General features: G+C 43.4%; 4 long non-coding RNA genes across 8 annotated transcripts in view; all 4 read right to left on the bottom strand.

Annotated features, from left to right (window-relative positions):
* LOC124341885 overlaps positions 1–27,606 on the bottom strand; it is a 122,471-nt gene that overhangs the window by 76,439 nt on the left and 18,426 nt on the right. The window lies entirely within an intron of this gene.
* LOC124341890 lies at positions 5,773–6,587 on the bottom strand. The gene is made up of 4 exons (XR_006918664.1): positions 6,578–6,587; positions 6,225–6,335; positions 6,047–6,156; positions 5,773–5,972 (listed from the first exon to the last, which is right to left on the bottom strand). It is a non-coding gene; the product is annotated as an uncharacterized LOC124341890 (long non-coding RNA).
* On the bottom strand, positions 6,584–6,949 carry LOC124341891. Its single transcript, XR_006918665.1, has 3 exons — positions 6,916–6,949; positions 6,747–6,843; positions 6,584–6,674 (listed from the first exon to the last, which is right to left on the bottom strand). It is a non-coding gene; the product is annotated as an uncharacterized LOC124341891 (long non-coding RNA).
* LOC124341888 lies at positions 6,954–7,553 on the bottom strand. 2 transcript variants are annotated; one of them, XR_006918661.1, is made up of 4 exons: positions 7,474–7,553; positions 7,261–7,405; positions 7,086–7,192; positions 6,954–6,991 (listed from the first exon to the last, which is right to left on the bottom strand). It is a non-coding gene; the product is annotated as an uncharacterized LOC124341888 (long non-coding RNA). The 2 variants fall into 2 exon arrangements; XR_006918662.1 differs by having other exon boundaries at positions 7,261–7,411; positions 7,474–7,546.

The following is a 27,606-nucleotide window of genomic DNA, read 5'->3' as shown; positions in this document are numbered from 1 at the left end:
TGACAATCATATTTCAGTAGCAACCAAGGGTTATAAGGAACAACCCATCGGTTGTCCACTTCATAGTGAGTGTGCCCCCTTTTCAAACGATGTACAACACCAGTGTTTCTTCTTTTATACGTCGGATAGCCGTTGTCATTGATCATAGTCTCTTCGTTGAAGTCTTTGGGGAACTTTTTACAGCAGCCCTCTTCATCCATGCAGGGAGAATTTTTGTTGATGGCTCCACACGGACCGTGAATCATGTGAGCCATAACAGAGTTGTAAAGTCTTGGATAGAGTGTCTTGTCGGGAATTTCAGCGCAGATGGTCTCATCCATATCCTCTGGTGTCGAAGGAGCGTCACGGCTGTCGACCCACACCAGCATGTGGCAATGAGGCAGTCCACGTTTCTGAAATTCGATGACTTCGATTCTGGCCGCGGCGAAACCCAATATTTGCTTTTTCTCGATGTCGTCGACCAACTCTTTCTTCTTCAAGTGGAATACTCTTGCGACCATATCGGGACGATCGGAAGCCGTCAAGTAGTTTGGGATATTAGCAACAATTTCCCTCCACTTGGGATTGCAGGTAAACGTCACAAAAAAAGTCGGCTTGCCAAATTTTCCACAAATGGCCATAGCGTCTTGGTAATTTTGTTTCATGGCTCGAGGACTGCCAATAAATGACGAAGGGAGAATGTAGATCGAGCCAACTGCCAAATTTGCTCTCTCTGCTCGATTGTTGATGTAATCCATCAGACCGCAGTAGCGCTCAACATGCAGCTCTTTCTGGTTTCGTCTGAGCCAATCTAGGCGATTCCCCTCGGTCTTGACGTAAGAATCGACAAAATACATCTGAGTGACGGGACCCCCAGCCAAAACGTTGTTGAAATCACCACGAACTGATATGCGCGAACTGTAGAATTCGGCTTGCGTCACTCTTGAGCGTGGGCCTCTGTTTCTGTTCGGTGGTCGATCGTCGTTCTCCTCGTCCGCTTCTGGTTCTTGTTCTTCACCTGGCTCATTTTCAATCACAGCATTGCCATCTTCTGCGGCCATTTCATCACGAATTAAAACTCTGGGGTTGGGCCACAAGGGATCAATCTGCTCCTCTTCATCTTCTTCAACAATCATGGCCAATGCTGCCGCTTCATCTCTCTCTCTCCGTCTGGTGGTGGTATAAGTCATGTTGATATGCCAACCGTCGTCACCGTTCGGAAATAAAAGTGGGTAACACATCGGATCACACATAACTTTTATTGTGTCAATCTGGATGAATCGTCGGCCTCTGACGGGAATGTAGAGATGGCCACGAATATCTCTGTAGGCTGGTGGTTCGCCGTCAGTGCTTTTAAAAACCACAGCAATTTCGTTGACCGTTGGACAGTTGTATCTTCGTTGGTCGACATTTCTTCTATCGCAAGTGATGATCATGCCGACAGTGTAGTGAGGAAGATTTTCAGCTTCACGTTGAACGTATTCTTCTTCAAGAACCCGACGCATCATCTTGTAGGTCAAGGCGTAAGGATTCTTTTCTCGAAGCATAGCGTCCAGCTCTTCCATCAAAGTTCTACAACAACCCGACATCATTTCGATATTCGCCCTGAAATCAGTAGCCTGCGCAGAATCCAAAAAATACAAATCAGAGTATCTGGGATTTGCCGTCTGACCGAGAGGAGTAGTTTGGTGGTAAATCTGACCATGGATGCGTACACAGGTCGGGCCGCGACCTGGCGGCGGTGAGAAATTAGCTCCCATAGAGGCGAAAGCATGGGCGCTGTTGTAATTTCGAATCTGCTTCATGAAATGTTTCGATTTTGGATGCCGGTTTTGCAAGAGGCTGGCCAATGGTTCTGGACACGGCTTAGCAGGTGGAATAATGACATTGCCCTTTGCGCAGCATTGCTGGAACTTCTTGTCTTTCGGCATTTCTTTCGCGAAATGTTTGGCATCACATTCCGAGCAAATCTTGGTCAAATCTCCGCAGTCATGCAAGTGAACGCGGTCCTCTACCACGATTTCTTTGCAAGCCTGCCGATGAGTTCTTGGATTTCCACGCCGGTCGCGTTCAGTCATCAACTGCAAACGAAGAGCTTCTTCTTCTTCATTTTCGATTGGAATAATTTCGCCATGATCAAGGGCATCCCTGGCACGCAATTCTTCGTTTTCTCGCTCTCGTTGGTCTTCAAGTTCTCGACGTAACTCCATTCGACACCGATTCTCTTCACGCCTCGCAGCAGCTTCTTCTTCATTCTCGGTCGCTCTGTAATCAGCCATGTACTCGGGGTGGTTAACGCGACCTTCCTGCTCATTTTCGTCGAACAGATTTATCTGGTGACGAAACCTAACAGAGATAGCGCGTTCTATTCTTTCTTCTGTGGTTTCCCTGCCGCGTAAATTTTCCTGGCGTGATGACTGATCCTGAAGTCGAGAAAGATTGCTTTCTTCATTTTCGATGTCACGTAGATTTTCCTGGCGGACTAATTGATCATGAAGTCGTGCCGCATTTTCTGCTTCAATTTCTTGATTCCGAAGACATCTTTGCCGCAGAGACTGTTCGCGAAGCCTGGCTGATTTTTCGGCTTCCGATTCTTCGCTCCGCAGAGAACTTTGCCGCAGGGACTGTTCTTGTAACCTAGATGATTTCTCTGCTTCCGATTCCTCGTTCCGCAGAGCTTTTTGCCGTAATGACTGTTCCCGAAGTCGAGCCAATTTTTCTGCTTCAGATTCTTCGTGGCGCAGAGCCTTTTGCCTCAAGGTCTGATCGCGAAGCCTAGCTGATCTCTCCGCTTCAGATTCATCTTGCCGAAAAATTTTCATCCTCAATGCCTGGGATTGCAATCGAGCTCGTTGCTCTTCAGGAGTTTCTCTGTTGCCAACAGCTGCCTTTCCTGCCTGGTGTTGTTGTCTTGCTGGACGCTCTGCCACAGCATCATTGGCAAGAACAACCCTAGGGCGATCAGATGCTGGTCTCTGATGCATCGCTCGCAAGATAGATGCTGCCTCTTGTTGACGAAGGGCAGCTTGCCGCTCCGCCTCGGCCTGAACACGAGCACGATTTTCTTCTGCTTGAAGTAGGCGGGCTTGCCTCTCTTCCTCGACTTCCAACCGAATACGATTTTCTTCTTCCTGCCGATGAACTGCTTGCCGCTCCTCCTCGGCCAACAGTCGAGCACGATCATCTTCTTCAGTCTGTTCCTGCCTAAGGAGTTGCTGCCGGATTCGTTGATCGAGCAGCCTAGTTTGATGCTCAACATCCGTCTCGCTAGCACGGGCGACTCTTTTCCGGTCCGCATCTAACCTCTGCCTCAACGCTCTCTCGTCAGGTGCCTCTGCCTGACGGTCTTCTCTCGCCCTTTGCGCATTCAAATTTTTGGCAGCCTGATCTTCTTCGGGATTTAGCCGACGACGCTTCTCTTCACGGACGAACTTGGCCTTGTCCCTCTGAGCCGCCAATCTCAACTGTTTTGCCTCCGGGTCTTCGAGACTTCTTTTTTCCCTAGCCTTCCTATTTTTCTCATCCTTTTCCTCTCGTGTTAATTCGCGACGCGGTGGCATTTTCAAATCAGCAAAATAACCCCTAATTTATCAAAAAAAATTCGCTTCTATCAGTGGAGGGCTTTTTTGGAGGGCTTTTGGAGGGCTTTACACCGCAAAAATTTCAAAAAGCTTAAAACTAAACACAAATACGAACATAAGCCGTCGACACAACCGGTGCTCAATATCCCAGTGGTACAGCCCGGTTAAGGTTCACATCTGATAAACAAATACGCATCGCAGGTTAGCTCCTCTCCGGTTCTCGACTGTTCGTTACACAAAAGACATACCCCCAAAAATGGCAACAGTAATACAATTGTTTTCATTGGCGCTCAACTTGATGCTGACTTGATCGGGATTTCAATCGCAATTGTGACTGTTTGAAAGCCATAATGCTAACCGCTAAACCAAGACCAGCACAAATTGGCTGAAAACCGTCGGACACCACAACTATTAAGTCTTTAGCAGGTTAAGAAAAACATGCTACGGACTTTAAATTGATGGAATTCGGAAAGTACTTTACTTGAGAAATGAGTGTTGTGATGCTGTAGGAAGAAGGAAGACATCTCGAAGTGGAAATAACCGGCGACTCGAATATTGTAGATCTCGCTGAAGAATGGCAAAAAAACAAACACATATTAGTATTAAAACACAAAAGCAACAAAATGCACCAAGTTCAGTGAAAGAAACACAGTTTTGAAATAAACGATTTATTTTTTTTTTCACGGAATTAGTTTTGAACCATCGACCTCATTGTTTGAAATCCGCTACGCTAACCACAACACCATGGGCTGATGACAATTAAGTTAAATTCGACGACAAAATTACCGGGAGCTGGCGATTTCTAGCAGTTGTTTTTTTTAAGTAGGTGCAAGGCATAGCACATAGTTATCAATCAGACATTTATTCAAAACCCAAAAACATAATTGACTTAATCTACATTTGAAACCCCTAAGTACGGAAGCGAACGTACCACCGACGGATACCAAAGTATGGAAAATCAACAACCCAAAAATGATCTACAGAAGCTCAAATATACTTCATACCTTGAGTCTAGATTAAGATACATGATGAAACCGAAACACTGAAAACACAATCAATTCATAATTAATGACACACATAACCTATATGTACCCACACTTAACAAAGCTTTCAACATTGATGATAAAGAATATATCTAGAAATGGTATCGGAAAATCAGCTTACCTTACAATTCAAACCCAGAATTTACTCGTTGCCTTAAAGGAGGTCGTAAATACACCGCGAAATCGATGAATAAGGCACCAATCAAATGCTGAAATACAAAACAAAGCATGAATCAATAAGAGTTATTTCCTGAAACTGGACCATCCCAGCAGAAATTCTTATTCGCAGTCTTTTCATCACCAAACTTTTACTTTCCTGAGATTTTGCTAATGAAAAGACTGCGAATAAGAATAATTTCCTAAAACTGGGCCATCCCAGCAGAAATTCTTATTCGCAGTCTTTTCTTAAGCAAACTTTTACTTTGCTGAGATTTTGCTGATGAAAAGACTGCGAATAAGAATTATTTCCTAAAACTGGACCATACCAGCAAAAATTCTTATTCGCAGTCTTTTCTTCAGCTAACTTTTTTCACAAAGATTCTGCTGATGAAAAGACTGTGAATAAGAATAATTTCCCAAAACTGGACCAACCCAGCAGAAATTGTTATTCACAGTCTTTTCTTGAGCAAAATTTTACTTTACTGATATTTTGCTGATTAAAAGACTGAATACGAAAAAAAAAAACTAAAACTGTACCATGCCAGCAGAAATTCTTATTCGCAGTCTTTTCTTCAGCAGACTTCCACTTTCCTGAGATTTTGTGATGAAAAGACTGCGAATAAGAAATACAAAACAAAGCATGAATCACTAAGCCAAACCAGTTTAACATTCATTTTGCCCAATTTGTCTTGTTTTACAGTTTCATAATGCAAATTCTCACAATGAATGGAATTGAACCAATCTCACCTTTGACTTTTCAATATATATGGAACCAGCAAAGTTTTCAGTGTAATCAACAGTGAATAACAACAAAAACTGTAACACACAATATCTGACGTTTCGCCGTATTGTGAGATAAACAATGAAGTTGTCTGCTATAATTTTTTTTTATTGATTGGCGAACAAAAATATCTGTACAACATTTGTCTGGATCGGGTATCGAACCACCGACTTCATGATTACACGGCGAACGTGCTAACCACAACACCAATACATATATAAATCCGGTTACAAAATACGAATTTAAATAAACAACAGAAACAGTTTTCCGCGCAAATGGCGAAAATTCAAAATGAACTTCCAGCGAGAGACTTGAACGTGCGACTCAACGAATCACGGCGCCCACACAACCAAGTGTCCGCTGACAGATTATCTTCATTTATTTTTACTATCAACAGGTTTGAGAGAACTGTCATAAAAAGGATGGCATCTGATTTAAGAAAAGTTAAGATTAACCATAAACATAGGACACAGTATTTTTTTAAATATTAGCAAATAACTAACCAGCAGCAGAGATCACTGAACTGGCACGGCCAGTGTTCCCTTCAACTATTAACTATTTGACTATGAACGTGGCCTGAGAGAACTGTCACAGGATAAATGGCATATCTGATCTAAAAAATTTATGATTAATGATAAAAACATAACACAATGAAATACTCAAAGTATAACAAATAATTACCATCAGTTATCACTGAAACTGGTATGGCCAGTATTATCTTCATATGGCCAGTATTATCTTCATCTATTTGAATATCAACCCGGTATGAGAGAACTGTCACAGGATGGATGGCTATTGGTTTTAAAAAAGCTAAGATTAATCATGAACACAGTATATTCTAAAAGAAAGCAAATAATTACCTGCAGCAAGAGATCACTGAACTGGCACGGCCAGTATTCTCTTCTTCCATTTGACTATCAACTTGGTACGTTTGAAAGAACTGTCACATGACTAATGGCATCTAAATTAAGAAAAGTTAAGATTAACCATAAACACAGAACACAATATATTCGAAAAGAGTAGCAAATATTTACCTGCAGCAAGAGATCACTGAACTGGCACGGCCAGTATTCTCTTCTTCTATTTGACTATCAACTTGGTTTGAGAGAACTGTCACATGACGAATGGCATCTAATTTAAGAAAAGTTAAGATTAACATAAACACAGGACACAATATATTCGAAAAGAGTAGCAAATAATTACCTGCAGCAAAAGATCACTGGACTGGCACAGCCAGTATTCTCTTCTTCTATTTGACTATCAACTTGGTTTGAGAGAACTGTCACATGACGAATGGCATCTAATTTAAGAAAAGTTAAGATTAACCATAAACACAGGACACAATATATTCGAAAAGAGTAGAAATAATTACCTGCAGCAAGAGATCACTGAACTGGCACGGCCAGTATTCTCTTCTTCTATTTGACTATCAACTTGGTTTGAGAGAACTGTCACATGACAAATGGCATATAATTTAAGAAAAGTTAAGATTAACCATAAACACAGGACACAAAATATTCGAAAAGAATAGCATATAAGTACCAGCAGCAGAGATCACTGAACTGGCATGGTTCTCTTAGACTATTTGGCTATCAACCTTGCTATCAACCTGGTTTGAGAGAACTGTCACAGGATGAATGGCATCTGATCTAAAAAAGTTATAATTAATGATTAACACAAAACACAATAAAATACTCAAAGTATAACAAATAATTACCATCAGGTATCACTGAACTGGTATGTCCAGTATTCTCTTGATCAGTTTCACTGTCCATAACATGGTCAGTTTGTTAAGCTTTACTAAAACATCTCTTTCGACTTCACAAAATAAAGCGTTCATTTAGGAACGGCTATGAGTACACCTGTTTCTTCGTAAAAACACGATTAGTTAAATTGAACTTTAATACGATGGTTCTTGTCGTCAACTTACTTAAGGAAAAAAAAATTCAAATAAAATTGCTGCCACTGCAGCCTGCAAGGATAAGCGGCTAAGCAAGGAGGAGCATGGACTACTTACTCTAGAGGACGGGAATCTTCGAGGTTTCCTATGTCGGCTGTGTAAATTTTTTTACATCAGCAGCAAAAAAAGCACAAAAAATTATTAGTCAACTTAATAAATGTTCCTATACTTGTAATTAATAGTTTGATAGATATTTGCAATTTCCTTACAGGAGAAAGGGAAGAAAGTCGTTTCACCGGTGCCACCTAGCGGCCAAGTCCCAGAAGCTCTTACAACTGAACACAACAAACGTTTCTAGAATAGCAGTCGACACTTTGTTTTGTTTTGGTAATAGCAGTCGACACTTTGTTTTGATTTGGTTATAGCAGTCGACACTTTGTTTTGTTGTGGTTATAGCAGTCGACACTTTGTTTTGTTTTGGTTAGCTTAAGACTTCTTAACAAAAACTTAAGTTGGTCGCTAGGGGGCACCGGTGAATCAACTCTCTTCCCGTTCCTCTAAGAATAAAACTTAAATATCTATTTCATTTCAAAGTTTCTCTAAAAACCATTTACACAATTGTCACCGCCTTTGAAAGCTCTATCGATTAATGTATTTTAAATATTTCCCGTGAAATTAAGCCAACTGACCCATCCCGACAAACTTTAACACGGCGAAATAGGGAAAAAGTGCTGCAAATAAGTAGTCGACAGGGTGAAACAATTAACAATCATGTTTCCAATTTCAGTTGGAAAAGGGCCGAGCAATCAAAGCTGTTATGCGTTAAATAATTATGGGTCAACAACGACGGCTCGCGTCTCGTCTCAACGCAATCTACTTGGGGTATGATGAGACGATCGCATATCAATCGGTGGTCCATTGGTTAAAGCGTTCGATAACCATGGAAGAGTACTCGGGTTCAATTCCCGAAAAATGTGACCATAAAATTCCATTAACTTCAAATTACAATTTGTTAAAAATGTCTCTTACACCGGGTTCAAACCTCGGACCTCTCACATGTTCAGCGAAAACGCTAACCACTTTACCATGAGCCGATGAGAACTGTCAGCATAGCAAGGGTTAAATCTGAAATAATGAGTCGAAGAAGGCTTGCGTCTCGTCTCTCACGGCGGCCGCATAGCTGACATGTGTGTGTGCCGAGTAACTCGAAGTTGAAGTTGAGTTCAGACGACAATTGGTGGTCCAGTGGTTAGAGTGTTCGCTAACCATCCTAGAGGACTCGGGTTCAATCCCCGGGTTGAGCGACCATTAATTACCAATAATAACAAATTTCAAAATTCGTTAAAACTGTAACTCGGACCATGCTCGAACCTCTGACCTGTCGCATGCTTAGCGAACAGGCTAACTACTATACCATAAGCTGACAAAATATAGCGTCATAGCAAAGGTTATATGCAGAATCATGAGTCGACGATGGGATGCGTCTCGACGTCTCTCACGGCGAGCCGCATAGCTGATATGTGTGTGTGCCGAGCCACTTGAAGTTGAAGTAACAGGCATACATTAATTGGTGGTCCAGTGGTTAGAGTGTTCGCTAACCATGCCAGAGGACTCGGGTTCAATCCCCGGGATAAGCGACCATTAATTTCCAATTATTACTTTCAGTTCATTAAAATCGAATCGATTGAGCCGGGTCCTTGAAACTCGGACCTCTCGCATTCCAAGCGAGCACGTTAACCAATATACCATGAGGTGATGGAATGTAGCAGCATAGCAGGGTTTATATGCAGAATCATGCGTCGACGATGGCATGCGTCTCGTCTTTCACGGCGAGCCGCATAGATGACATGTGTGTGTGAGTGTGTGTGCCGAGTCACTTGAAGTTGAAGTAACTATGAGATATCAATTGGTGGTCCAGTGGTTAGAGTGTTCGCTAACCATGCAAGAGGACTCGGGTTCAATCCCCGTGATAAGCGACCATTAATTTCAAATAATTACTTTCAGTTCATTAAAATCGAATGTGATGACTTGAGCCGGGATCGAACCTCGGACCTCTCGCATCCTGAGCGACCACGCTAACCACTATACCATGAGCCGATGAGATTCGGAAGCAAGCCATGGGATGGATGGATGTAGTGTGTGGATGCGAACTAAAAAGCACCAAAAGTCGCAACGACAGCAGTTGTGTAGAGTTTCAACTTGGAATGAATATCAGTTCTGATAGTGTAGTGGTTAGAGTATGAGGTGAGGACCGTGTTGCAACGCTATCGGACCCACCAAGTATTCGAAGCCATGGTTCAAACCCAACACTCGATACAAATTAATAGAGGACATTGTGTGATAATTACCAATGAAAAAAAACTTCTCCAAACCCCCAGCCTTCCCCCCTCGTGGCGGTACATGTAGCGTAGCTGCGTAGCGGCAGCTGCGAGATGCAGTTGAGAGTACCGAGCAGAGCAGAAAGATGGATGAGTGTGAGAGTGGGGTGAAGCGCCTTTAACGATGTATGCGCCTCATGTCTCTAATCTTTCGCACCTGGATGCGTCTCGCCGCTACAGACAAACAGCAAAGTTGGATGCTTGGTGATAACAAACAAACAAACAAACAAACAAACATCATCACACACAGAGTCAAGGTTGAATTGGACGTACCGCGGGTTGCAGCAAAGAGACTAGTATACCTAGGCCCGTCCAAGGACGGCGAACCAGGCGGCTAGACATAATCACCTAAGCGCACAGTATACATGGACCGAAACGCCACTCGTATAATCCCACTGGCCAATTCCTTGCTGTCCGGGACTTTTTTTTTCCATCCATTTATGGACTTGTACATCTTCCACCGTGAGCCAGTCGGTCTTTTGGGGTTTTTTTGTGGACTTGTTTTTTTTTCGTTGAAACCAAGTATCGGTTGAGTTTGGGTTTTATTTTGGGACTTTTATTTTTCATAGTTTGGTTGTATTGTATTTGACACATTTCCCACGGTCTCGAGTTTCGGTGAAGTTTTCGATTTTGAATCTTGAACACGTGTGGACCGACAAACAGCCCATTCTGATCCTCAACTCCTTCTTCCTCTCCTTCCTCATCTTCCCGTTTCACTTTTTTCCCTTCCAATTTATTTCTTCCCACTTTTTCCCATCTTCCTCCCCTCTCTCATCCTTCCCCCTCTCTATCGTCCCTCCCTCACCATCCTCTCCCTCACCATCCCGTCCCTCACCATCACCTCCCTCACTATCCCCTCCCTCACCATCCCCTCCCTCACCATCCCCACCCTCACCATCCCTTCTCTGCACACTCCTCCCTCATGTAATGTATCTCTTACTTATCTCGATGTGGGCTTGAACAACGGGCCGTTGTATCCTGGATCCAATGCTCTAACCACTGATCTGTTGAGTTGTATTATCAGTTAAACAGGGGGAAAAGTCATCAGCCACTTAAGTAAATTCGGATTTTCCCTAAATACCAATAAATATTAATCGCACGACGTAATTCTTTGGCCAGCAAGTATTTGCTCCTGTATTTTAATGAAACTTACAAAACTCAGCTTCGCATATAAAATTCGAATAACCACTTGAGAGGTAATAGTAAAATATATGATTGGTGGTGTATTGGTTAGAGTGTTCGCATAGCATATTCATGTCTTTAAGTTCAATACTCATAAATTGTTAAAATAAAAATAGACAAAGAGTTTGAAATAATTTACTTGGCTTTCAATCTGAATACCTCATATTTTCCTGTTTTCGTCTAAACATTCCTCATTGCCGGTTTGAACAGCCCATCGTTTCTTGAGTCCTGTTCTCTAACCACATAGCTATTGAGAATTATTGAAGTTTTTTTCTTGGGAGGAAGTCATCGACATATATGAGGCAACATCGATAGTGAACAGTTGCGTTTGCAATAAATTGGTAGAATAATTCATCACCCGTCGTTAGCGAATTAGTTGCAATTACTCATGGCCCAACGTAAACAAATTTGTAGATATTATGTTTCACCCAACGTGTTCTGTAGGACATTTAAAATTTCCTGCCCGTTTTTTAACAGTTTAAAAGATTTAATTTCCTGCCCGTGGACAAATCATTTGCCAGTTTAACCAATGTCATTGAATCTCCGATACCTTGTGTTTGACCCGAAAAATTCCCTCGAATTCCTTCACCACGAGCTCTCGCGGCCGCGGGGGTGCCCCTTCGGAGGCCCCACCCCCGCGGGCTCGAGTCGCGGTGAAGGTATCCTCGGTTTTTGGTACCTTGAAAACGTTTCGCCCGTCGAACTCAGTTACGCATTTACCAGTTAAACCACTGCCATTAGATTTCTCATATATCAACTCATGGCACAGCGTATTTTGAAGGAATTTCAAAATTTCCTGCCCCTTAAGCGTGAGCTTGCGCTTAAATTTCCTGCCCGTGGACAAATCATTTGCCAGTTAAACCATTGTCATTGAATGTCTGATACCTTATGTTTCACCCGAAAAATTCCCTCGAATTCGTTCAACACGAGCTCTCGCGGCCGCGGGGGTGCCCCTTCGGGGGCCCCACCCCCGCGGGCTCGAGTCGCGGTGAAGGTGTCCTCGGTTTTTTGTACCTTGAACACGTTTCGCCCGTCGAACGCATTCTCACTTTTTTACAACTATTCTTTGTAGCTGCTTGTTAAGCGTGAGCCAAATCAAGAAAGTTAATCTTCCCACGTAACTTTTAGCCCGTCGTGATTGACTTTTGTTGAATTATTTTCAGCCCGTCGTGAGAAAATAAGGGTGAATTCTTTTCAGCCCGTCGTGAGCGGAATAGGGTGAATAATTTTAAGTTCGGCGTGAGCAACTTAGGGTGAATTATTTTCAGCCCGTCGTGAGCGAAATAGAATGAATTATTTTCAGCCCGTCGTGAGCGAAATAGATTGAATAATTTTCAGCCCGTCGTGAGCGAAATAGAGTGAATTATTTGCAGCCCGTCATGAGCAAATAGGGTGAATTATTTGCAGCCCGTCGTGACAGAAATAGGGCGAATTATTTTCAGCCCGTCGTGAGCAAAGAAGGGTGAATAATTTTCAGCTCGGCGTGAGCAACATAGATTGACCACTATTCAATGAGATCAAAATTCAATATTAATTGGTGGCCATGCGGTTAGAGAGTTCGCTTACCATATGTAAGTACTCGGGTTCAATTCCCGTTAGAAGTCAATTTCTAAATTGATAATTAAATTCTGTTTCTTAATTCGTAATTAGTAATAATACAACATATTGCCCGTGATCGAACCTCGAACCTCGAACCTCACGCACGGTAGGCGAGCATGCTAACCAATAAACCATGAGAGATATGGAATTTGATAGGGTGAATTGGATGGAAAAATATGTCGTAGAGCTACGGTGCATCGTGTCGCGCTCACCTGGGTGTGGCAAGAGCAACGCGACGTGTCTGACGAACGCCGAAATGTTAGAAACTACTCTTAATTGAGCTCAGTGATGAATATCAATTGGTGGTCAAGTGGTTAGCGAGTTCGTTTACTATGCGTGAGTTTTCAGGTTCAAATCCCGATAGACACCAATTTCCAAATTGAAAATTGAACATTACAAATTAACAATTTATAACAGTGCTTTGACCGGGATCGAACCTCGGACCTCTCGCATGTTAGCCGATCGCGCTAATCAATACACTATTAGGAGATGATGTAAATAGAGGAAATGTGATGTAAAAATATGTCGTAGAGACACGGTGCGTCGCGTCGCGCTCACCTGTGCGTCATCAGCGACTTGACGCAAGACGCAGATATGTTTGAAATAACTTGTCAATAAGATCAAAGGAAAAATATCAATTGGTGGTCAAGTGGTTAGCGAGTTCGCTTACCATGCGTGAGTATTCGGGTTCAAATCCCGATAGACACACCTATTTCTGCAAATTGAACATTGCAAATTAATAAATAATAACAGCGCCTGGATCAGGGATCGAACCTCAGACCTCTCGCATGGTAGTCGAGCACGCTATCCAATACACGATTAAAACGATGAAATCTATAAAGGGAATTGGATGTAAAAATATGTCTTAGAGACACGGTGCGTCGAGTAGCGCTCACCTGTGCGTCATGAGCGACGTGACGCGAGACGCAGAAATGTTTGAAATAACTTGTCATTAATATCAAATGAAAACATCAATTGGTGGTCAAGTGGTTAGCGAGTTCGCTTACCATGCGTGAGTTTTCAGGTTCAAATCCCGATAAACACCAATTTCTAAATTGAAAAAATTGTACATTGTAAATTAACAATTCGTAACAGCGCCCTGACCCGGGATCGAACCTCACACCTCTCGCATGATAGCCGCGCACGCTAACCAATACACCATCAGAGAGTTAAAATGCAATAGAGGAAATTGAATTTAAAAATGTATGTCCAAGACAAACGACGCGCGCCGCGCACGAAACACGGGAAGCGCAACAACAACAACAACCATCTGTCCAAATTCCAACTCAATCTAAATATCAGTTCTGATAGTGTAGTGGTTAGAGTGTGTGCGACAATGCCATCCTTATCGGATGTGCGGCGGAAGCACCACTCGGACCATGGTTCAAACCCCAAGTAGTACACTCGAATCTAATAGAGGACATCGACATATAACCGATGGAAAAAAAACCTACCCGACTACTAACAAATCCCCCCCCCCCTGTCCCAAAAAAAAAAAAAAAAAAAAAAAAAACGCACACGGTTCGAGCCCGTGTGTGTGTGTATGGCGGGAAGGGCGCGCGCAAACGGACACACGATAGCTGACGTATGTGTGTATCGTCTCGCCTACTCAAATCGAAACTTTCGCCACTGGTTGCTTCTCGCCGATACAGACAAACAACAAACAGACAAACAAACAAACACACCGAATCACAGACAGGCCAAGGTCACTTAGACACGCCCGCGGTTTATAGAGCAGTTGAGACTAGTATACCTAGGCCCGTCCAAGGACGGCGAACCACCTTGCTAGACGCAATCACCCAAGCGCACAGCACAGCACACATGGAGCAAAACGCCACTCGTATAATCCCACTGCCCAATTCCTTACTGCCCGGGACTTGTTTTTTCATCCATTTATGGACTTTTACATCTTCCACCGTGAGCCAGTTGGTCTTTTGGGTTTTGTTTGTGGACTTGTTTTTTTCGTTGAAACCAAGTATCGGTGGCATTTGGATTTATTTTGGGACTTGTATTTTTCAGAGTTTAGTTGAATTGGCTTTGACACATTTCCTCGGATTTTTTCACCGCGAGCTTACGCGGCTGCGGGGGTGGCACTTCGGGGGCCCACCTTCAAGGGCTTGGGTCGCGGTCAAGGTATCTACGGTGTTTTGTAACTTGTTCACGTTTGGCTCGTCGACCTCCCCACTCTTATCCTCCCCTCCTTCTCCCTATCTTTCCTCATCCTCCCCTCCCACTTTCTCCCCTTCCACTTTCTCCCCTCCAACTTTCTCCCCTCCCACTTTCTCCCCTCCTACTCCCCACTCCCATCCTCCCCCTCTCTATCTCCCCACCCCTCACCATCCCCTCCTTGCACACTCCTCCCTCATGTAACCCTTCTCCTTAGACTCACATGTATCTCGTACTTATCTCGATGAGGGCTTGAACAACGGGCCGTTGTATCCTGGATCCAATGCTCTAACCACTGAGCTGTTGAGTTGTATTATCAGTTAAACAGGGGGAAAAGTCATCAGCCACTTAAGTCAATTCGGATTTGCTCTAAATACCAATAAATATTAATCGCACGACGTAATTCTTTGGCCCGTAATGTATTTGCTCCTGTCTTTTAATGTAAGTTACAAAACTCGCTTTGCGTATAAAATTCGAATAACCACTTGAGAGGTAATAGTGAAGTATATGATTGGTAGTGTATTGGTTAGAGTGTTCGCATAGCACATTTATGTCTTTAGGTTCAATACTCATAAATTATTAAAATAATAATTGATAATAATTGACAAATTGTTTGAAGTAATTTACTTGGCTTTCAATCTGAATATCTCATAATTTCCTGTTTTCGTCTATACATTCCTCATTGCCGGTTTGAACAACAGCCCATCGTTTCTTGAGTCCTGTTCTCTAACCACATAGCTATTGAGAATTGTTGAAGTATTTTCTTGGGAGGAAGTCATCGACATATATGAGGCAACATCGATAGTGAACAGTTGCGTTTGCAATAAATTGGTAGAATAATTCATCACCCGTCGTTAGCGAATTAGTTGCAATTACTCATGGCCCAACGTAAACAAATTTGTAGATATTATGTTTCACCCAACGTGTTCTGTAGAACACTTAAAATTTCCTGCCCGTTTTTTAACAGTTTAAAAGATTTAATTTCCTGCCCGTGGACAAATCATTTGCCAGTTTAACCAATGTCATTGAATCTCCGATACCTTGTGTTTGACCCGAAAAATTCCCTCGAATTCCTTCACCACGAGCTCTCGCGGCCGCGGGGGTGCCCCTTCGGGGGCCCCACCCCCGCGGGCTCGAGTCGCGGTGAAGGTATCCTCGGTTTTTGGTACCTTGAAAACGTTTCGCCCGTCGAATTCAGTTACGCATTTACCAGTTAAACCACTGCCATTAGATTTCTCATATATCAACTCATGGCACAGCGTATTTTGAAGGAATTTCAAAATTTCCTGCCCGTTAAGCGTGAGCTTGCGCTTAAATTTCCTGCCCGTGGACAAATCATTTGCCAGTTAAACCATTGTCATTGAATGTCTGATACCTTATGTTTCACCCGAAAAATTCCCTCGAATTCGTTCACCACGAACTCTCGCGGCCGCGGGGGTGCCCCTTCGGGGGCCCCACCCCCGCGGGCTCGAGTCGCGGTGAAGGTGTCCTCGGTTTTTTGTACCTTGAACACGTTTCGCCCGTCGAACGCATTCTCACTTTTTTACAACTATTCTATGTAGCTGCTTGTTAAGCGTGAGCCAAATCAAGAAAGTTAATCTTCCCACGTAACTTTTAGCCCGTCGTGATTGACTTTTGTTGAATTATTTTCAGCCCGTCGTGAGCGGAATAGGGTGAATAATTTTAAGTTCGGCGTGAGCAACGTAGGGTGAATTATTTTCAGCCCGTCGTGAGCGAAATAGAATGAATTATTTTCAGCCCGTCGTGAGCGAAATAGATTGAATAATTTTCAGCCCGTCGTGAGCGAAATAGAGTGAATTATTTGCAGCCCGTCATGAGCAAATAGGGTGAATTATTTGCAGCCCGTCGTGACAGAAATAGGGCGAATTATTTTCAGCCCGTCGTGAGCAAAGAAGGGTGAATAATTTTCAGCTCGGCGTGAGCAACATAGATTGACCACTATTCAATGAGATCAAAATTCAATATCAATTGGTGGCCATGCGGTTAGAGAGTTCGCTTACCATGTGTAAGTACTCGGGTTCAATTCCCGTTAGAAGTCAATTTCTAAATTGATAATTGAATTTCTGTTTCTTAATTCGTAATTCGTAATAATACAACATATTGCCCGTGATCGAACCTCGAACCTCGAACCTCACGCACGGTAGGCGAGCATGCTAACCAATAAACCATGAGAGATATGGAATTTGATAGAGTGAATTGGATGGAAAAATATGTCGTAGAGCTACGGTGCATCGTGTCGCGCTCACCTGGGTGTGGCAAGAGCAACGCGACGTGTCTGACGAACGCCGAAATGTTAGAAACTACTCTTAATTGAGCTCAGTGATGAATATCAATTGGTGGTCAAGTGGTTAGCGAGTTCGCTTACTATGCGTGAGTTTTCAGGTTCAAATCCCGATAGACACCAATTTCCAAAATGAAAATTGAACATTACAAATTAACAATTCATAACAGTGCTTTGACCGGGATCGAACCTCGGACCTCTCGCATGTTAGCCGATCACGCTAATCAATACACTATTAGGAGATGATGTAAATAGAGGAAATGTGATGTAAAATATGTCGTAGAGACACGGTGCGTCGCGTCGCGCTCACCTGTGCGTCATCAGCGACTTGACGCAAGACGCAGATATGTTTGAAATAACTTGTCAATAAGATCAAAGGAAAAATATCAATTGGTGGTCAAGTGGTTAGCGAGTTCGCTTACCATGCGTGAGTATTCGGGTTCAAATCCCGATAGACCCTAATTTCTAAATTGAAATTTACAAATAAACAATTCATAACAATGCCTTGACCAGGGATCGAACCTCGGACCTGTCGCTTCGTAGCCATGAACGCTAACCAATATACCATGAGAGATATGGAAATTAATAGAGGAAATTAGATGTAAAAATATGTCGTTGAGACACGGTGCATTGCTTCGCGCTCACCTGTGCGTCATCAGCGACTTGACGCAAGACGCAGATATGTTCGAAATAACTTGTCAATAAGATCAAAGGAAAAACATCATTTGGTGGTCAAGTGGTTAGCGAGTTCGCTTACCTTGCGTGAGTTTTCAGGTTCAAATCCCGATAGACACCCATTTATAAATTGAAAAAATTGAACATTGTAAATTAATAACAAATAACAGCGCCTGGACTCTGGATCGAACCTCGGACCTATCGCTTCGTAGCCGGGTATGCTATCCAATATACCATTAGAGAGATTGAGTCCATAAAGGGAATTGGATCTATAAATATGTCTTAGAGACACGGTGCATCGCGTCGCGATCACCTATGCGTCATGAGCGACGTGACGCGAGACGCAGATATGTTTGAAACAACTTGTCAGTAAGATCAAAGAAAAAACATCAATTGGTGGTCAAGTGGTTAGCATGTTCGCTTACCATGCGTGAGTATTCGGGTTCAAATCCCGATAGACAAACCAATTTCTGCAAATTGAACATTGCAAATTAATAAATAATAACAGCACCTGGATCAGGGATCGAACCTCAGACCTCTCGCATGGTAGTCGAGCACGCTATCCAATACACGATTAAAACGATGAAATCTATAAAGGGAATTGGATGTAAAAATATGTCTTAGAGACACGGTGCGTCGCGTAGCGCTCACCTGTGCGTCATGAGCGACGTGACGCGAGACGCAGAAATGTTTGAAATAACTTGTCATTAATATCAAAGTTAAACATCAATTGGTGGTCAAGTGGTTAGCGAGTTCGCTTACCATGCGTGAGTTTTCAGGTTCAAATCCCGATAAACACCAATTTCTAAATTGAAAAAATGGTACATTGTAAATTAACAATTCGTAACAGCGCCCTGACCCGGGATCGAACCACACACCTCTCGCATGATAGCCGCGCACGCTAACCAATACACCATGAGAGAGTTGGAATGCAATAGAGGAAATTGGATTTAAAAATGTATGTCCAAGACAAACGGCGCGCGCCGCGCACGAAACACTGGAAGCGCAACAACAACAACAACCATCTGTCCAAATTCCAACTCGATATGAATATCAGTTCTGATAGTGTAGTGGTTAGAGTGTGTGCGACAATGCCATCCCAATCGGATGTGCGGCGGAAGCACCTCTCCGACCATGGTTCAAACCCCAAGTAGTACACTCGAATCTAATAGAGGACATCGACATATAACCGATGGAAAAAAACCTACCCGACTACTAACAAATTCTACCCCCCTCTCCCCCCCCCCCCCCTGTCCCAATAAAAAAAAAAAAAAAAAAAAAAAAAACCCACACGGTTCGAGCCCGTGTGTGTGTGTGTGGCGAGAAGGGCGCGCGCAAACGGACAAACGGTGAGGAATGCTGACGTGTGTATCGCCTCGCTTACTCAATTCGAAACTTTCGCCACTGGTTGCGTCTCGCCGATACAGACAAACGACTCTGGACCTCGGTTGGGACAAACAAACAAACAAACAAACAAACAGACAGATCCACAGACACGCCAAGGTCACTTAGCCACGCCCGCGGTTTATAGAGCAGTAGACTAGTATACCTAGGCCCGTCCAAGGACGGCGAACCACCTTGCTAGACGCAATCACCCAAGCGCACAGCACAGCACACATGCAGCAAAACGCCACTCGTATAATCCCACTGGCCAATTCCTTACTGCCCGGGACTTTTTTTTTCATCCATTTATGGACTTTTACATCTTCCACCGTGAGCCAGTCGGTCTTTTGGGTTTTGTTTGTGGACTTGTTTTTTTTCGTTGCAACCAAGTATCGGTTGAGTTTTGGTTTTATTTGGGGACTTTTATTTTTCATAGTCTGGTTGTATTGTATTTGACACATTTCCCACGTTCTCGAGTTTCGGTGAGGTTTTCCACGGTTTTTTGTATCTTGAACACATTTGGCACGTCAACGTCCCACCTTGATGCTCCCCTCCTTCTTCCTCTCCTTCCCCATCTTCCCGTCTCACTTTCTCCCCTTCCACTTTATTTCTTCCCACTTTTTCCTCTCTTCCTCCCCTCTCTCATCCTTCCCCCTCTCTATCTCCCCTCCCTTACCATCCTCTCCCTCACCATCCCCTCCCTCACCATCCCCTCCCTCACCATCCCCTCCCTCACCATCCCCACCCTCGTCTTCCCTTCTCTGCACACTCTTCCCTATTGCTACCCTTCCCCTTAGACTCACATGTATCTCGTACTTATCTCGATGAGGGCTTGAACAACGGGCCGTTGTATCCTGGTTCCAATGCTCTAACCACTGAGCTGTTGAGTTGTATTATCAGTTAAACAGGGAGAAAAGTCATCAGTCACTTAAGTCAATTCGGATTTGCTCTAAATACCAATAAATATTAATCGCACGACGTAATTCTTTGGCCCGTAATGTATTTGCTCCTATCTTTTAATGTTACAAAACTCTGCTTTGCGTATAAAATTCGAATAACCACTTCAGAAGTAATAGTCAAATATATGATTGGTGGTGTATTGGTTAAAGTGTTCGCATAGCATATATATGTCTTTAGGTTCAATACTCATAAATTGTTAAAATAAAAATTGACAAAATGTTTGAAATAATTTACTTGGCTTGCAATCTGAATTCCTCATAATTTCCTTTTTTCGTCTATACCTTCCTCATTGCCGGTTTGAACAACAGCCCATCGTATCTTGAGTCCTGTTCTCTAACCACATAGCTATTGAGAGGAAGTGGTGTACTTTCTTGGGAGGAAGTCATCTACATATATGAGGCAACATCGATAGTGAACAGTTGCATTTTCAATAAATTGGTAGAATAATTCATCACCCGAAGTTAGCGAATTAGTTGCTATGTTTCACCCAACGTGTTTTGTAGGACACTTAAAATTTCCTGCCCGTTTTTTAACAGTTTAAAAGATTTAATTTCCTGCCCGTGGACAAATCATTTGCCAGTTAAACCAATGTCATTGAATCTCCGATACCTTGTGTTTGACCCGAAAAATTCCCTCGAATTCCTTCACCACGAGCTCTCGCGGCCGCGGGGGTGCCCCTTCGGGGGCCCCACCCCCGCGGGCTCGAGTCGCGGTGAAGGTATCCTCGGTTTTTGGTACCTTGAAAACGTTTCGCCCGTCGAACTCAGTTACGCATTTACCAGTTAAACCACTGCCATTAGATATCTCATATATCCACTCATGACCTAGCGTATTCTGAAGGAATTTTAAAATTTCCTGCCCGTTAAGCGTGAGCCTGCGCTTAAATTTCCTGCCCGTGGACAAATCATTTGCCAGTTAAACCATTGTCATTGAATGTCTGATACCTTATGTTTGACCCAAAAAATTCCCTCGAATTCCTTCACCACGAGCTCTCGCGGCCGCGGGGGTGCCCCTTCGGGGGCCCCGCCCCCGCGGGCTCGAGTCGCGGTGAAGGTATCCTCGGTTTATTGTACCTTGAACACGTTTCGCCCGTTGAAGGCATTCTCACTTTTTTACAACTATTCTTTGTAACTACTTGTTAAGCGTGAGCCAAATCAGGAAAGTTAATCATCCCACGTGACTCTTAGCCCGTCGTGATTAACTTTCGTTGAATTATTTTCAGCCCGTCGTGAGCGAAATAGGGTGAATTCTTTTCAGCTCGTCGTGAGCAACTTAGGGTGAATTCTTTTCAGCCCGTCGTGAGCGAAAAAGAGTGAATAATGTTTGAAAATTCTCTTAAATGAGCTCAGATATGAATATCAATTGGTGGTCAAGTGGTTAGCGAGTTCGCTTACCATGCGTGAGTTTTCAGGTTTAAATCCCGATAGACACCAATTTCTAAATTGAAGAAATTGAACATTGTAAAATAACAATTAATAACAGCGCATTGACCCGGGATCGAACCGCGGACCCTCTCGCTTCGTAGTCGGGCACGCTATCCAATATACCATTAGAGGGACGGAATCAATAAAGGGAAATGGATCTATAAATATGTCGTAGAGACACGGTGCATCGCATCGCGCTCACCTATGCGTCATAAGCGACGTGACGCGAGACGCAGATATGTTTGAAACAATTTGTCAATAAGATCAATGAAAAAACATCACTTGGTGGTCAAGTGGTTAGCATGTTCGCTTACCATGCGTGAGTATTCGGGTTCAAATCCCGATAGGCCCTCCAATTTCTGCAAATTGAATATTGCATATTAATAAATAATAATAGCGCCTGGATCCGGGATCGAACCTCAGACATCTGGTATGATAGCCGAGCACGCTAACCAATACACCATGAGAAGGATGGAGTTCATCAGAGGAAATTGGATGTAAAAATATGTCGTACAGATACGGTGCGTCACGTCGCGCTCACCTGTGTGACGCAAGAGCTACGCGACGTGTGTAACACTACTCTTAAATGAGCCCAGTGAATAACATCAATTGGTGGTCAAGTGGTTAGCGTGTTCGCTTACCATGCGTGAGTTTTCAGGTTCAAATCCCGATAGACACCAACTTCTAAATTGAAAAAATTGTACATTGTAAATTAACAATTCATAACAGCGCAATGTACCGGGATCGAACCTCGGACCTCTCGCATGGTAGCAGTGCACGCTAACCAACACACCATGAGAGAGTTGGAATGCAATAAAGGAAATTTGAAGTAAAAATATGTCCAAGACAAACGGCGCACGCCGCGCACGAAATACGGGAGGCGCAACAACAAACAACCATCTGTCCAAATTCCAACTCGATATGAATATCAGTTCTGATAGTGTAGTGGTTAGAGTGTGTGCGACAATGCCATCCCAATCGGATGTGCGGCGGAAGCACCTCTCCGACCATGGTTCAAACCCCAAGTAGTACACTCGAATCTAATAGAGGACATCGACATATAACCGATGGAAAAAAAACCCTACCCGATACTAACAAATCACCCCCCCCCCCCTGTCCCCAAAAAAAAAAAAAAAAAAAAGAACGCACACGGTTCGAGCCCGTGTGTGTGTGTGTGGCGAGAAGGGCGCGCGCAAACGGACAAACGATGAGGAAAGCTGACGTGTGTGTGTATCGCCTCGCTTACTCAATTCGAAACTTTCGCCACTGGTTGCGTCTCGCCGATACAGACAAACCACTCTGGGCCTTGGTGGGGACAAACAAACAAACAAACACACAAACAAACAGAATCACAGACACGCCAAGGTCACTTGTCCACGCCCGCGGTTTATAGAGCAGTAGACTAGTATACCTAGGCCCGTCCAAGGACGGCGAACCAGGCGGCTAGACATGTTCACCTAAGCGCACAGTATACATGGACCAAAACGCCACTCGTATAATCTCACTGGCCAATTCCTTGCTGTCCTGGACTTTTTTTTTCATCCATTTATGGACTTTTACATCTTCCACCGTGAGCCAGTCGGTCTTTTGGGTGTTTTTTTTTTACTTATTTTTTTTCGTTGCAACCAAGTATCGGTGAAATTTAGGTTTATTTTTGGGACTTGTTTTTTTCCGTGTTTGGTTGTATTGTATTTGACACATTTCCCACGGTCTCGAGTTTCGGTGAAGTTTTCCACGGTTTTTTGTATCTTGAACACGTTTGGATCGTCAAACACCTCATTCTGATTCTCACCTCCATCTTCCTCTCCTTCCTCATCTTCCCGTCTCACTTTCTCCCCTTCCACTTTATTTCTTCCCACTTTTTCCCCTCTTCATCCCCTCTCTCATCCTTCCCCCTCTCTATCTTCCCTCCCTCACCATCCTCTCCCTCACCATCCCTTCCCTCACCATCCCCTCCATCACCATCCCCTCCCTCACCATCCCCTCCCTCACCATCCCCACCCTCGCCATCCCCTCTCTGCACACTCTTCCCTATTGCTACCCTTCACTTTAGACTCACATGTATCTCGTACTTATCTCGATGTGGGCTTGAACAACGGGCCGTTGTATCCTGGATCCAATGCTCTAACCACTGAGCTGTTGAGTTGTATTATCAGTTAAACAGGGGGAAAAGTCATCAGCCACTTAAGTAAATTCGGATTTTCCCTAAATACCAATAAATATTAATCGCACGACGTAATTCTTTGGCCAGTAAGTATTTGCTCCTGTATTTTAATGAAACTTACAAAACTCAGCTTCGCATATAAAATTCGAATAACCACTTGAGAGGTAATAGTCAAATATATAATTGGTGGTGTATTGGTTAGAGTGTTCGCATAGCATATTCATGTCTTTAAGTTCAATACTCATAAATTGTTAAAATAAAAATTGACAAATAGTTTGAAATAATTTACTTGGCTTTCAATCTGAATACCTCATAATTTCCTGTTTTCGTCTAAACATTCCTCATTGCCGGTTTGAACAACAGCCCATCGTTTCTTGAGTCCTGTTCTCTAACCACATAGCTATTGAGAATTATTAAAGTATTTTCTTGGGAGGAAGTCATCGACATATATGAGGCAACATCGATAGTGAACAGTTGCGTTTGCAATAAATTGGTAGAATAATTCATCACCCGTCGTTAGCGAATTAGTTGCAATTACTCATGGCCCACCGTAAACAAATTTGTAGATATTATGTTTCACCCAACGTGTTCTGTAGGACACTTAAAATTTCCTGCCCGTTTTTTAACAGTTTAAAAGATTTAATTTCCTGCCCGTGGACAAATCATTTGCCAGTTTAACCAATGTCATTGAATCTCCGATACCTTGTATTTGACCCGAAAAATTCCCTCGAATTCCTTCACCACGAGCTCTCGCGGCCGCGGGGGTGCCCCTTCGGGGGCCCCACCCCCGCGGGCTCGAGTCGCGGTGAAGGTATCCTCGGTTTTTGGTACCTTGAAAACGTTTCGCCCGTCGAACTCAGTTACGCATTTACCAGTTAAACCACTGCCATTAGATTTCTCATATATCAACTCATGGCACAGCGTATTTTGAAGGAATTTTAAAATTTCCTGCCCGTTAAGCGTGAGCTTGCGCTTAAATTTCCTGCCCGTGGACAAATCATTTGCCAGTTAAACCATTGTCATTGAATGTCTGATACCTTATGTTTGACCCGAAAAATTCCCTCGAATTCGTTCACCACGAGCTCTCGCGGCCGCGGGGGTGCCCCTTCGGGGGCCCCACCCCCGCGGGCTCGAGTCGCGGTGAAGGTATCCTCGGTTTTTTGTACCTTGAACACGTTTCGCCCGTCGAACGCATTCTCACTTTTTTACAACTATTCTTTGTAGCTACTTGTTAAGCGTGAGCCAAATCAGGAAAGTTAATCATCCCACTTGACTTTTAGCCCGTCGTGATTGACTTTTGTTGAATTATTTTCATCCCGTCGTGAGAAAATAAGGGTAAATTCTTTTCAGCCCGTCGTGAGCGGAATAGGGTGAATAATTTTAATTTCGTCGTGAGCAACGTAGGGTGAATTATTTTCAGCCCGTCGTCAGCGAAATAGAGTGAATTCTTTTCAGCCCGTCGTGAGCGAAATAGAGTGAATTCTTTTCAGCCCGTCGTGAGCAACTTAGGGTGAATTCTTTTCAGCCCGACGTGAGCGAAAAATAGTGAATAATTTTCAACTCGGCATGAGCAACCACTATACGGTGACCACTCTTCAATGAGATCAACATTTAATTTAAATTGGTGGCGAAGTGGTTAGTGAGTTCGCTTACCATGCGTGAGTACTCGGGTTCAAATCCCGATCGACCCTCCCATTTCTAAATTAAAAATTGAACATTGCAAATTAATAATCAATATCAAAGCATTTGCCCGGGATCAAACCTTGGACCTCTCACGTATTAGCCGAGAACGCTAACCAATACACTATTAGACAGATGGAAATTAATAGAGGGAATTGGATGTAAAAATATGTCGTACAGATACGGTGCGTCACGTCGCGCTCACCTGTGTGAGGCAAGAGCTACGCGACGTGTGTAACGCGAGACGCCAAAATAATTGAAACTACTCTTAAATGAGCTCAATAATGAATATCAATTAGTGGTCAAGTGGTTAGCAAGTTCGCTTACCATGCGTGAGTATTCGGGTTCAAATCCCGATAGACTCTAATTTCTAAATTGAAATTTACAAATGAACAATTCATAACAATGCCTTGACCGGGGATCGAACCTCGGACCTGTCGCTTCGTAGCTATGAACGCTAACCAATATACCATGAGAGACATAGAAATTAATAGAGGAAATTAGATGTAAAAATATGTCGTTGAGACACGGTGCATTGCTTCGCGCTCACCTGTGCGTCATCAGCGACTTGACGCAAGACGCAGATATGTTTGAAATAACTTGTCAATAAGATCAAAGGAAAAACATCATTTGGTGGTCAAGTGGTTAGCGAGTTCGCTTACCTTGCGTGAGTTTTCAGGTTCAAATCCCGATAGACACCCATTTATAAATTGAAAAAATTGAACATTGTAAATTAATAACAAATAACAGCGCCTGGACTCTGGATCGAACCTCGGACCTATCGCTTCGTAGCCGGGTATGCTATCCAATATACCATTAGAGAGATTGAGTCCATAAAGGGAATTGGATCTATAAATATGTCTTAGAGACACGGTGCATCGCGTCGCGATCACCTGTGCGTCATGAGCGACGTGACGCGAGACGCAGACATGTTTGAAACAACTTGTCAATAAGATAAAAGGTAAAACATCAATTGGTGGTCAAGTGGTTAGCAAGTTCGCTTACCATGCGTGAGTATTCGGGTTCAAATCCCGATAAACACTCCAATTTCTGCAAATAAAACGTTGCAAATTTATAAACACTAACAGCGCCTTGATCCGGCATCGAACCTCAGACCTCTCGCATGTTAGCCGAGCACGCTAACCAATACACCAAGAGAGATATGGACATCAAAGTAAGTAACGGGATCTATAAATATGTCGTAGAGATATGGTGCGTCGCGTCGCGCTCACCTGTGTGTCATTCGCAATGCGAGATGCAGAGATGTTTGAAACCACACTTCAATGAAATCAACCTTGAATATCAATTGGTGGGCAAGTGGTTAGCGAGTTCGCTTACCATGCATGAGTTTTCAGGTTCAAATCCCGATAGACACCAATTTCTAAATTGAAAATTGAAGTTTACAAATTAACAATTCATAACAATGCCTTGTACCGGGATTGAGCCTCGGACCTCTCGCATGGTAGCAGTGCACGCTAACCAATACACCATTAGAAAGATGAAATTATATAGAGAAAATTGGATGTAAAAATAAATGTCCTAGACAAACGGAAACTGGAAGTGCAACAACAAACAACCATCTGTCCAAATTCCAACTCGATATGAATATCAGTTCTGATAGTGTAGTGGTTAGAGTGTGTGCGACAATGCCATCCCAATCGGATGTGCGGCGGAAGCACCTCTCCGACCATGGTTCAAACCCCAAGTAGTACACTCGAATCTAATAGAGGACATCGACATATATAACCGATGGAAAAAAAACCCTTCCCGACTACTAACAAATTCAACCCCCCTCTCTCCCCCCCACAAAAAAAAAAAAAAAAACACAAACGGTTCGAGCCCGTGTGTGTGTGGCGAGAAAGGCGCGCGCAAACGGACAATCGGTGAGGAAAGTTGACGTGTATATCGCCTCGCTTAGTAGTCAATTCGAAAAAACTTTCGCCACTGGTTGCGGCTCGCCGATACAGACAAACGACTCTGGACCTCGGTTGGGACAAACAAACAAACAAACAAACACACCGAATCACAGACAGGCCAAGGTCACCTACCCACGCCCGCGGTTTATAGAGTAGTAGAAGAAAGATAGTAGAAGAAGAAGATAGAAGACTAGTATACCAGATGCCCGTCCAAGGACGGCGAACCACCTTGCTAGACGTAATCACCCAAGCGCACAGCACAGCACACATGGAGCAAAACGCCACTCGTATAATCCCACTGCCCGATTCCTTACTGCCCGGGACTTAGTTTTTC

This window comes from Daphnia pulicaria, chromosome 6, assembly GCF_021234035.1.
Source record: "Daphnia pulicaria isolate SC F1-1A chromosome 6, SC_F0-13Bv2, whole genome shotgun sequence".
In the NCBI taxonomy this organism is placed as follows: Eukaryota; Metazoa; Arthropoda; class Branchiopoda; order Diplostraca; family Daphniidae; genus Daphnia; species Daphnia pulicaria.
Note: the sequence above shows the minus strand (reverse complement) of the source record. Positions and strands in the feature narration are given on the sequence as shown.